This window comes from Manis pentadactyla, chromosome 12 (assembly GCF_030020395.1).
Source record: "Manis pentadactyla isolate mManPen7 chromosome 12, mManPen7.hap1, whole genome shotgun sequence".
NCBI classification, from domain to species: domain Eukaryota; kingdom Metazoa; phylum Chordata; class Mammalia; order Pholidota; family Manidae; genus Manis; species Manis pentadactyla.
This window is the reverse complement of record NC_080030.1, coordinates 14,718,733-14,727,981: the sequence shown is the minus strand read 5'-3', so window position 1 is coordinate 14,727,981 and position 9,249 is coordinate 14,718,733.

The window sequence follows — 9,249 nt, the reverse complement described above, 5'->3', positions numbered from 1 at the left end:
TAATCTAAAATTACATGAGGAACATTATGGTTACTAGACTCTCCCCTTCACCAAGCCCCACCCCCACCCCATTACAGTCACTGTCCATCAGCGTAGTAAGATGCTATAGAATCACTACTTGTCTTCTCTGTGTTGCACAGCCCTCCCCATGACCCCCCACACATTATACATGCTAATTGTAAGGCCCCCTTTCTTCTCCCCCAATTTCTCCCTCCCTTCCCACCCATTCTCCCCAGTCTCTTTCCCTTTGGTAACTGTTAGTCCTTTCTTGGGTTCTGTGATTGTGCTGCTGTTTTGTTCCTTCAGTTTTTCCTTTGTTCTTATATTCCACATATGAGTGAAATCATTTGGTACTTGTCTTTCTCCACCTGGCTCATTTTTTCATGAAGAATATATTTGTAAACACTAGCAATCACTATATTAAATTTTTAATAAAGCCCAGTTTCTTTTTTTTTTTTTTAAATAATTATTTTTTATTGAAGGGTAGTTGACGCACAGTATTACATTACATTACTTTCAAGTGTACAACACAGTGGTAGAACATTTATATACATACTTCTAGGTTCCAGCTATCACCCTACCAAGCTGTTACAATATCTTGACTATATTCCTTATGCTATACATTACATCCCGGTTACTTATTTATTTTACCATTGGAAGTCTGTCCTTTTTTTTTTTTTTTTTTTTGTGAGGGCATCTCTCATATTTATTGATCAAATGGTTGTTAACGACAATAAAATTCTGTATAGGGGAGTCAATGCTCAATGCACAATCATTAATCCACCCCAAGCCTAATTTTCATCAGTCTCCAATCTTCTGAGGCATAACAAACAAGTTCTTACATGTAGAACAAATTCTTACATAATGAATAAGTTACATAGTGAACAGTACAAGGGCAGTCATCACAGAAACTTTCGGTTTTGTAAAGCCCAGTTTCTTATGTCTAAAAAACTTAGAAAACATGTAGAGAATCTGGAAGCCTTGTGCACTGTTGATAAGAATACAAAATGGTGCAGCCACTATGCAAAAGAGTATGGTGGTTCCTCAAAAAAGGAAACAGAATTATGAAGTGGCCCAGCAACTCTACTTCTGGGTCTTTTATCCAGAAGAATTGAACACAGGGTTGTGAAGAGATATTTGCACACACCCACATTCACGGCAGCATTGGTCACAACAGTCAAAAGGTGAGAACAACTGAAGTGTCCATCAACAGATGACTGGATAAACAAAATGTGATATATCCTTACAATGGAATACTATTCAGCCCGCAAAAGGGAAAGATTCTGTCACCCGCTACAACATGGATGAACCTTTAGGACATGATGCTAAGAGAGATACACCAGTCACAAAAGGACAAAAACTATAAGATCTAATTATACGAGGTCCCTAGAGGAGTCAGAAAGTAGGATGGTGGGTACCAGGGGCTGGAGGAAGAAAAGGGGGGTTAGTGTTTCATGGAGACAGAGTTTTCAGTTTAGGAAGATGAAAAAGTTCTGGAGATGGACGGTGGATATGGGTGCACAGCAATGTGAATATGCTTAATGCCACTGAATCAGACACTTCAAAATGGTTAAGATGGCACACTTTGTGTCAGGCATATTTTATCAAAATTAAAATTTTGTACATCAGTAAGGCCCCACGAGAGCCCCCAAGACAGTGTCCCCAAGTTTCCTGGCCCTTTTCTGGAGAATCTGGAAGCAAACAGACTCTGGATGTAAATGCGGACTCAGTCTCTGGTTCACTGGGGGACTCTGGGCAGGGGACTCCCCCAGGGTTAAGTATAAAGCAGAGCTAATGATGGTGCTGAAATGGCAAGAATACTCCTGAGAAGGAAAAATAAAGCTGGGGGAATCTCGCTTCCCAACTTCAAGCTCTACTACAAAGCCACAGTAATCAAAACAATTTGGTGCTGACACAAGAACAGACCCATAGACCAGGGGAACAGAATTGAGAGTCCAGATATTAACCCAAACATATATGGTCAATTAATATACATAAAGGAGCCATGGATACACAATGGGGAAATGACAGCCTCTTCAACAGCTGGTGTTGGCAAAACGGGACAGCTACATGTAAGAGAATGAAACTGGACCATTGTCTAAACCCCATACACAAAAGTAAATTCAAAATGGATCAAAGACCTGAATGTAAGTCAGGAAACCATAAAACTCTTAGAAAAAAACATAGGCAAAAATCTCTTGGACATAAACATGAGCAACTTCTTCATGAACATATCTCCCCGGGCAAGGGAAATAAAAGCAAAAATGAACAAGTGGGACTATATCAAACTAAGAAGCTTCTGTACAGCAAAGGACACCGTCAATAGAACAAAAAAGCATCCTACAGTATGGGAGAATATATTCATATCCGACAATGGGTTGACATCCAAAATATATAAAGAGCTCACACACCTCAACAAACAAATGCAAATAGTCCAATTAAAAAATGGGCACAGGATCTGAACAGACAGTTCTCCAAAGAAGAGATTCAGATGGCCAACAAACACATGAGAAGATGCTCCACATTGCTAATCATCAGAGAAATGCAAATTAAAACCACAATGAGATATCACCTCACACCAGTAAGGATCGCCACCATCCAAAAGACAAACAACAACAAATGTTGGCGAGGTTATGGAGAAAGGGGAACCCTCCTACACTGCTGGTGGGAATGTCAATTAGTTCAACCATTGTGGAACGCAGTATGGAGGTTCCTCAAAAAACTCAAAATAGAAATACCATTTGACCCAGGAATTCCACTTCTAGGAATTTACCCTAAGAGTGCAGCAGCCCAGTTTGAAAAAGACATATGCACCCCTATGTTTATCACAGCACTATTTACAATAGCCAAGAGATGGAAGCAACCTAAGTGTCCATCAGTAGATGAATGGATAAAGAAGAAGTGGTACATATACACAATGGAATATTATTCAGCCATAAGAAGAAAGCAAATCCTACCATTTGCAACAACATGGATGGAGCTAGAGGGTATTATGCTCAGTGAAATAAGCCAGGCGGAGAAAGACAAGTATCATATGATTTCACTCAACTGTGGAGTATAATAACAAAGAAAAAAACAGAAGGAACAAAACAGCAGCGGAATCACAGAACCCAAGAATGGACTAACAGTTACCAAAGGGAAAGGGACTTGACAGGATGGGTGGGAAGGGAGGGAGAAGGGAAAAAAGAAAAGGGGGCATTACTATTAGCAGACATAATGTGGGGGGGGCTTGGGGAGGGCTGTGTAACACAGAGAAGACAAGTAGTGACTCTACAGCATCTTACTACACTAATGGACAGTGACTATAATGGGGTATGTGGGGGGACTTGTTGATGGGGGGAGTCTAGTAAACATAATGTTCCTCATGTAATTGTAGATTATTGATACCAAAAAAATGAAATCAAATAGCGGTGACAGCTACACAACTTTGTGACTACACCCAGAACCACTTTAAAATGGCAAATGTCATAGTGTGTGAATTATATCTCAATTTAAAAATTAATGTTTTAAAATAATGTATGAAGTGCACGTGTACAAGAGGTCTGGATTGCCTCTGTAGGCTCACCCAAGGAGCACATAACCGATTTCCTCCACATTTGGTTCCTGGCTGTATGGGGTTCTGTCAATGAAAGGCATCAGCTGGAAATCAGAGAGTGGGCAGAGAACAACCAGAGTACTTAATCCCCAAGCTGGATAAATGCGGGGTCACTGGATTAGCAACATCTCTCCAATTAAGGCTTCAGATCCAGTTTCTGAGAAGCACACCCTTCCTTTGCTCCTTTGGTTGAAGATGGTGATAAGACACCACAGTTGCAGAATGACACGGCACTGCCCTCTGCAGGGCTCCCTCCCTCTGCCTTTAAAAACTGTCCCTGTCTTCACTGCTCCCCAAATCATCCATGTTGAGTGTGCTCTCTCTTTCCTTCCAGAATTCTGATGGAACATAACAGAGCAGAGAAGCAAAATGAACGCATACTAGCCCACCACCAGACCACCATTTAGAACAATAGCCATAGTCCCTGCCTGCCTCCACCCAAAGGTCTCCACTGTCCTGTTTTATGCCCAATAGCCCCTTGATCTTTTAAAACTCCCCTAAATAAATCATTTTATGCAACAAATTTGCTTCCTTGCCATGAAGGGAAAGCCATACCTGGTCACCACAAGAGAAGTCAAACTTGGTATTTATTTGTGGATGGGGCATGCAGTCTTCCAAATATCAGACTCACAGACTCTCAGTGCAAGAAAGTACCAGACCTTTTCTCCCAGACTCTCTTGCAGCTAGAGAGTGAGCGTGTGACCCCGATTCCACTCAGCAGATGCACAGGATTTAGAATTGAAAGCCGGCCATGCAAAGGACAGATCAGGAAAGGGAGGTGGTAGAAGGGACAGAAGCATTGCACTGCCAAGTTTGGCAGCCAGTGCTGTTTCAGGGGGGTGAGTTAAGCTGCTGCCCTGCACCCCTATTTTGTTCCTTTCCATCTTACGGGACTGGTGAGTCCATGAGCACCCCATACCCACCCAATAAATTCCTTTGCAGCTTAAATCACCCTGGGTCAGTTTCTGCTGCATACAAGAAAGAATCATCACGAATCCAGATGGCAACTATAAAAACACATGCAGTGGGGGGGGGCTTATTAAATTCTAGCTGGACACTCTTGGTGACCAACAGAGACTGACTAACGTTCAAAACGTGTTAAAGACACACTAACCCTTGGCTCTTGATTCTACACTCACACCTCCCACCCCCGTCTTCCCATTCTGAGAGAAGATAAATCTGTTCTTCTGGATGCTCAAGCCAAAAATCTTGTCATCTCTACTTCCTCTCTTGCACAGCTCACAGCTCATTCAGATCTTGTTCATCTGACCTGCAAATATATTCAGGACCAATCACTCCGCAACGCCTTCTCAGACCCCCACCCGGTACCTGGAGTGTTTCCACCGCATCCCCACTCCTTCTGCATTTGTCTCCCTCACACACAATCCATTCACATCTTTTGAATAGATAAACCATTCACAGGGTTTTTGAAAATCAAAAAACACATACTTGAGAATGATTTTAAAACAATTCTCTAATCCCCCTTTTCCCTCAGTCACTTGATTCCTGACCCCCCTCCCCTGTCTACCTATTGCAACTTGTTAGAGTCATATATGCAGATTTTCTGATTATAAAGAAACAAAACTGGTGAATGGACAGAGTGTGGTATATCCATACAAAGGAATATTATCCAACCTTAAAAAGAAAGGAAATTCTCACACCTGCTACAACATGGATAAACCTTGAAGACATTATGTTCCGTGAAATAAGCCAGGCACAAAAGGACAAATACATTGCATGATTCCCTTATATGTGCTATGTAGAATATGCAAATGTATAGACAGAAAGAAAAACAGTGGTTGCCAGGGGCTGGAGGGAAGGGATGGGGAGTTGGTGTTTGATGGAGACAGACTTTCAGTTTGGGAAGATAGAAAGTTCTGGAGATGGATGGTGGTGATGGCTGCACAGAGATGTAGATGTACCTACTACCACTGAACTGTATACTCAAAAATGGTTAAAATGGTAAATTCCATGTTGTGTATATCTTACCACAATTTTAAAAATAAACATGGAGCATTTTAACAGAAAAAAAAATGCTCTTTTTAAAACTTTTTTTTCCCCATAAGCAGCAGCATACTATACACGGAAGTGTGAACTCTAGGTCTTTCCCTGAACAATGTGTCTTGGAAGTTTTTCCCTATCAGCTCAAACAGACATCCTCATTCATAAGTGCCCAGCTGAAATATATTCCATTGTGTAGATTGATGATAATTTATGCAACTGGTTCAGTACTGATGAATCTTTGGGCTCTCTCCAATTTTCTGCTACTAAATAAATGGCTGCAGTGAGTAACCTCGTGTGCATACATCATTTCACACACGTGCAAGTATTTCTATCATAGGATTACTTGGCCACAGAAACTCTGCCATTTGTAATTTTTATGAACATTTTCAAATTCATCTCTATTGGGGAGGATATCCATGTTAGCAGGCTCACTTCTCCATGGCCTCACCACACTGTGTGTTATCAGTTTCCTCAGTGTTTGCTGATAAGTGGGTAAAAATTATTATCTTACATTTCTCTTACTTTAACTTGCATTTCTCTTATGAGTGAGGCTGGATGACTTTTCATGTCAAAGAATCTTTTGGTTTCATTTTTTGAAGACATTCTGACCACAGCTTTTGCTCAACTTTTTTCTATTGATTGTTTCTATTTTTATTATTAGTTTGTAGAAATTCTTTATATATGATGGAAATTAGGAAGTCTGTAATATGAAGTGTGAAACTTTCTAACATTCGCTTTCTTTTTAAACTTTTCTGCGGTGGTATTGGCCTTATTTTCATCTTGTGGACTTATTCTTTTTTTTGTTGTTGTTGTTGTAACTTTTGGACTTCAAGTCATAGTAACAAAGAACATATCCAAATTGAATCTGTTAAAACAGAAAGATAACATCACTCACTTTTTAGAACTCTCCAATGGTTCCCCATCTTACTTTGATTCAAATCCAAAACTAGGAGGCCTCCTACATGATCTGATCCTGGAATATGCATCCCAAATTATCTCCCACCCTATCCCCTCTACCCACTCCATTCCAGGAACACAGACCTCCTTGCTGTCTCTCAAACACTCCATACTCACTTGTGTCTCAGCGCTTCTGCACTTACTATTCCCTCTGACTAGAACACTTTACCTAGATATCCACATGGTTGCCTCAAGCTCATTTAGGTGCTCAAATGTCACCTTCTCAGAGAGGCCCACGAGATCCTTGATCACCACAAGATAGCACCCTGTCACTCTGTCCCCTGAACCTGTTTTCTCTCTCATCCGGGACACATGCTAGCGTTGCCTGCCCTGTCCACCCACTGGAACGGAACTCCATGGGAAGCCGACTTGGGCTGCTCAGCCGCATGATGGCTAAACATCTGCTAATGAATGAATGAGTGGGTAAGAGCATCAGAATGAGGCTCTCCATGGCCTAATATGGATTTAAAGACTTTTTTCTGCTCCACGAACTGCCATGCTCCATCTCTTTTCTGGGATTTTGATCAGACTGTTCCTGAAACAAAGCCACCTTCTCTCTCCCACCTTTGACCCTTACTTTTACTTTACTGAGTTACTCATTTACTGGTTACTCTTACTTGACTGAGACTTTCAGGTCCCAGCCTAAATACCACTTCCTCCGGGAAGCCTTGCCTGACTCGAGATGGGTTAGGAACCTCCTCTGGGCCTTCGCAGCTGCTCGTTTGTTGGTAAAGCTCCCTGACCAGGCTGTGAGCTCTGTGGAGGCGCCTGTCATAATTCCACGGGGCTTTCAGACCCAGTCATCAACCCCAAAGGCAACTGCTGAATTATTCATATTCTTCCTTCCCCAAAGCAACAAGCTTCTTCTGAAAATTCTCCTGCCCGCAGACCTCCTTGGACCAGGAAGAGCTGCACGCATGCCCCACGAGGTCAGGAAGCAAGGCCAGCTCCTGAAGCCCTGGGGAAAACAAGCGGCTGGGCAGGAGCCCTTGGGGACTGTGACATGAGCCGAGGAGACTTGGCTAGCACTGGAAGTGGCCCAGCTGGGCCCATGCCCGCGGTACAGTTTTCCACGCTCAGCGGCTCCAAGCACCTCTTACCTGAGCAGGCAGCGGCGCCTCTCGGGGCCTCGGTTTCCTCACCTGCAAAATGGAAGCATTGTTGGCCAGAAGGCCTCCGCTAAGTGCCAAAATGCAGTGAGTGTTTCATACATGCAGCCATTCATTGTAATGTTGATACCGGTGTTAAGGCCTTGCCTCCTTGTGTTGCCCGGCCTTTCCCGGGAAGCTTCAGTGGGGCGGAGACAGCGGCGAAAACAGAGGCCACACACCGCTGCAAGGCCTCCCCTCCCTCCACGGCCCCCTCGCTGCGAAGCCTGGGTCCCAAGGAGTGGGAGGCTGGCAGCGTCTGAGCCGCGGCTGCAGCTGCTCCGGGCCGGCCGCCAGGACCCCGCCCTCCGCCAGCGGCATTCCTGCGGGGGCGGTGGGTGCCCTAGGCTCGCCGGCGCCCTCTGGTGACCACATACGAGAGGGCGGGCTCGACCCTTAGTGGGGAGTGGGAGCTGGGTGGAGCCCACCCGGCCTCCTTCCCTCCTCCCGCTGCCTCTCAAACCCTGAGCTCACTCCCATCCCTTCACTTGCTGTGTGACTCAGGGCAAGTCCCTTAGCCTCCCTGTGCCTCAGTTTCCTAGCTGCACAATTTCGGGCAGGAGGACACTTCACCTTCCAGCGTCTTGGTGTCTGCATCTGCAAAATGGGTCAATGGGTCATTGGGCTACTGAGAGGATTCAAAAGGACAGCCCAGGTGAACGTGGCTACCGGAAATATCCACTCCCCAAGAGCGGAGTTTCTGTCCTGGTCACTGCTGCGTCCCCAGCATGACATAATATATAATAAATATTATAATATTTAATAAATATATAAAAATAATAATATTCATTTATTATTAGTTATAGAGCAAATGATTATTCTTGTTCTAGGGGGCCCTGCGGTTGGCATGGGCTAGAGGGGACAGATGGGTGACAAGCCAGCTCACCTGTCATTCATCCGCCTAGCGCCCACTTTTGCCACCATTCATTTGTTCATTGGCTATACCCCAAAAGACCCGGCCGTTTGTTTTCAAAGTCTTGTCTGCCTCCTCTGCTGCTCACTAGTACCCAAGGGCATTTTTTCTCTCCCTGGACCTACCCCGAAGTCAAAACAGAAACCCCTGGAGCCTGAGCATGCTTAATGTGGCTCCGATGCACCTACCTGGCAAGGATTCCCACTCGGGAGACAGAGGCAGTAGCTCGGCTGGAGCGCCAGATTGGGTAGAATAGTGGGAGGGACTGAGAATAGAGCCCCTGCCATCCCTTACCTCTGGACAACCCCTAGTCCTGGACACCTGGGAGCCCCTGGGGCAGAGTGGGGACATGGACACCTGGTGTAGGGACAGAGATGTGAAGAAGAGTCCACCCCCAGCCAAGCGAGAGCTGAACAGAACCAATGGAGATGTCCTGAGAGCCTGGGACTGCGGAACATGCCGCCTAAATGGACACCAATGTTCTAGAACCTTCCAAATTAGGTCTCACCTGCTTCCCTGCTCCAGGTCGCACTTGTATTCTGTTGATTCTGTGCTTCATAAGAGATTGTTCACCATAGACTCAAAAGCATGACCTGGAGCCTCACGGCTCACCTGCCTGATGTGGGGCAAGT